Consider the following 3974-nt stretch of genomic DNA (forward strand, 5'->3'; position numbering starts at 1 on the left):
CCACATTGATGGGTTGCCTATCACATGCGCCCCAACCAGAGCCAGGGATCAAGCCTGCAACCAAGTTACATGCCCTTGACTGGAATTGAACCCAGGACCGGCCAATGTTCTAGCCACTGAGCCAAACTGGATAGGGCAACTTAGACTAGTTTTAGAATCTCAATGGAGAGGTATGAAATAATTTGTTGGGTCTTAGCAGTATGGCTCAGTTGGTTGAGCATCATCCTGTGCACTGAAAGGTCACTCATTCTTGGTCAGGGCACATGCCCAGGTTGCAACTTGATCTCTGGATAAGGTGCGTGTAGGGGAGGCAGCCAATCGATGTTTCTCTCTCTCTCCCCCTCCCCCTCCCTCTCGCTCTAAAATAGTGGTTCTCAACCTTCCTAATGCCATGACCCTTTAATACAGTTCCTCATGTGGTGACCCAGCCATAAAATTATTTTTGTTGCTACTTCATAACTGTAATGTTGCTACTGTTATGAATCGTAATGTAAATATCTGATACGCAGTATGTATTTTCACTGTTACAAATTGAACATAATTAAAGTATAGTGATTAATCACAAAAACAATATGTAGTTATATATGTGTTTTCTGATGGTCTTAGGCGACCCCTGTGAAAGGGTCATTCGACCCCCACAGGGTTCGGGACCCACAGGTTGAGAACCGCTACTCTAAAATAAATAAATAACATTTTAAAAAGTAATCTTTTTGGTTCAGGGGTGGAATTTATGATAAGCATTAGATTTTTATTGAAAGCAAGCAAGTGTCCCTCAGCTCTTCCTATTGCTTTGGGTTAGGAGCTGGTTTTTGCCCTTGGCCACAGGGAACACCTTTGTAAAGATTTGAAGGACTGTACGATTGTAGTTGGTACCAATTAGATCCACTTCATCCAGAAAGGCCAAAACTGAAAGAACCTCAATGCTGAGCTACTTTCCTTGGGATTGTTTTCTGTTGTCTTTGGTGTTTAATTTCAGGAGTCTGACTGTGTTCTGTTGGACTTTATGGTGCTTTCCAAGGCTCTTTACTTCAGCTCCTTCCCCATCTCTTGCTTTTTCCTTCCAGGCCTCCTCAGAACAAAGTCCATGTGGGTGGTCATTCTTCCTGGATGATTCTGTGAGGGCTAAGAACGAATTTCTTAAGGGAGACTGTCATCATTCTGTTGCCTGCTCGGGTCAGAGGTTGACTGCTGGATACTTTGCACTACCATAAACTGCTCTGAATTCTAACTTGGAACAGTGAAGTTCACTGAGTACTGTTATTTTTCATTTTAGAAACTTTAATCTTTGTGAGTGAAGTGAAGAGGTACACTGTTTTCTTAAAGATGTGTATACTATTAGATGCCAACTTTACTAAGAGTCAACTATAAAGCCAGTATGAGTGATAATATGTTGTTTTGATTTGAGGGAAGGAAGGTATCAGAAGCAAGCAACAAGCGTTTTTTTTAGGTAGAATCAGTTTAGATTTCACCATTGCTGCTTTCGTACCTGAAATGAGCAACTTCTGAGCACCAAGCAGGTCCCAGCTCAGCTGCTACTGCAGTGCACCTGGATGTTTTCCCAGTGCTGGTCTTTAAATATTAACGGCTAATATTTATTGAGTGCTTCCTTTGTGCCAGGCATGGTGCTCTGCAAAGTGGGATCATTGATTACAAACAGGAAGAACCAGTGGAGCAGGAGCCCTGTTCCCTTCTGGCCCTTTCCTTCCCTCATCAAAGGGAGTCTTCTTTTTGCTTTTTCCTCCCCGGACTGAAAACTAGTCTTACTACCACCTAGGCCCTAAGCTGTTCTCTCCTTCTGGCTCATTAAAAGATGAATTGAGTAGTAAAACTGGGAGCAAAATTATGTGAAAGATACAGGAAGGAAAAATGAACCATGTTTTCTGTTTGCAAGGCACGTTTCATTTATCTATTTATTTGATTAGCAACCACTACCCTGTCAAGGGAGGCAAAAGTGGTTACATCCCCATTTTACATATGAAAAAAAATGCAGTCAGTGCATGTTAAATGACTAGCCAGGGCTGTCAGTAGAAAAACCAGCCTATGGCCCTGGCCGATGTGGCTCAGTTGGTTGAAGCATTGTCTCTGTGTTCTAGAAGGTCTTGGGTTCTAGTCCCACTCGGGGCACATAACCAGGTTGCATATATGATGCCCAGTTGGGGTGCACACGGGAGGCAAACAGTCCATGTGTCTCATATTGATGTCTGTCTTTCCCTCGCTCCCTCCCTAAAACCAATTAAAAGGAAAAAAACCAAAACCCAGCCTAGAGCTTTGAGCTTCTTCTCCCAGAATTCTTTGCTCTAGACTCAGTTGTATATGCCCAACACATGAACAGATGTGATTAATACATTACCCAGGATACCAAGTGCCAAAATAATATCCCAGATGCTTATAGGGAGTGTTTTATTTTCATCCCAAATGAAGTTATGTATGTTATGTACATCATTTAGTCAGCACTTAATATGCGTAATGAGACATTTCTGTATCTGAAGGCTCCCATGTGTCCCTTTATAGGTGCTGCTCTTACATATATGGGTAACTGTTGTGGGCCGACAGATTCATAACAGACTAGATTTCTAGGGGAGAAAATCTTTAGATGTACTCTTCAACCCTTATGGATACTGAGGGGACTGTTTGAGAAGGTGAATGGCTCTTGTGGGGGATCACTGACCTTACCTGACTCCTTGCTAGTAGAAGTTTATGGAGCTTTTTAAAAAATATATTATTTTGTTGATTTCAGAGAGGAAGGGAGGGAGAGAGAGCTAGAAACATCAATGATGAGAGAGAATCATTGATTGTCTGCCTCCTGCACAACCCCCACTGGGGATTGAACCTCAACCGGTGCCTGTGCCCTGACCAGGAATTGAACTATGACCTTCTGGTTCATAGGTCAGTGCTCAACCACTGAGCCACACCAGCTGAGCTTTATGGGGCTGTTGTTTTGTTTCTCCTGCTGGCCAGCTTAGCAGCTTGGAACCAGGCTGGCTGAGTGACACCAGTCTAAAATGGGCTGTTCGAGTGCAGAGTCTCAGAGGGAAGGTGGGGGAGGGTGGGTGGGTGGTAATCAACCAAGGACCTTGTTTGCATATATGCATGGCCCATGGACACAGACAATGGGGTGGTGAGGGCCTGGGGGAGGTGGGCTGGAGGGAGTTACTCGGGGGGAAAAGGGGATATATGTAATACTTTCAACAATAAAGATTTAAAATAAATAAATAAAATGGGCTGTTCCATGTAACTTCTTGTTCCTCTCAGTTGTCTGGTAAATCGTGAGCCCAGGTTGATTGAATGAGGCTGTGTGTTAAGCCCTAAGGAAGATATAGGGTGGAGAAAAGTGATTAAAATGGCAAACAGGGTGCCTAGCATTCATTTATTCAATAGCTGGACATTGAACTCCTCCTCTGTGTCAGGTGGTGTTCTAAATGCTAGAGATGTAAAGAGAAAATAGACAGGGTCCTGCCCCTTGGATATAGTGGGCATTTAGAAAATTATTGGTACGATCATTAACATTAAGGCTCCTAACTAGGTAACAGTAGTGATGTTATTAATAGAATGACGAGTGGTTTACCATCTTGAGGTTATGGGAAATGAGGGCTGATATGATCACATCCAGTGGTCTATTTACATTTCTCTAGCTGCTCTTTTTCAAACCAGCATACTCTTGAGTATCAGGAAGGTGGTTTTTCTCCTATGGCTGGAGGAGACTTGCTGTAAAGCTTCATCACTCTTTTAGCTGGAGTAAAACATTACTTGTTTGGATGAGGAGTTTTGTTCTTGGGAACCTGTGTTCTGAGAGTAGTGGCCCTGAGAATCTTTTTGGATAGTGGCCCTGAGAATCTTTTTGGATCTCCTGGTATTTCATTCGCACCAGGTCTCTTCCTGGCCTTACTTTTTTTTAAAATATGTATTTTTATTGATGAGAGAGAGAGAGAGAGAGAGAGAGAGAGAGAGAGAGAGAGAGAGAGAGAGAGAGAGAA

At 43.0% G+C, this 3974-nt stretch overlaps 1 protein-coding gene across 1 annotated transcript in view; it reads left to right on the forward strand.

Moving 5' to 3' along the window:
• Positions 1–3974, forward strand: part of ZFYVE1 (zinc finger, FYVE domain containing 1) — a 47313-nt gene that overhangs the window by 16788 nt on the left and 26551 nt on the right. The gene's annotated exons all lie outside the window — the stretch shown is intronic.

Source organism: Myotis davidii, unplaced genomic scaffold (genome assembly GCF_000327345.1).
Source record: "Myotis davidii unplaced genomic scaffold, ASM32734v1 scaffold17, whole genome shotgun sequence".
In the NCBI taxonomy this organism is placed as follows: domain Eukaryota; kingdom Metazoa; phylum Chordata; class Mammalia; order Chiroptera; family Vespertilionidae; genus Myotis; species Myotis davidii.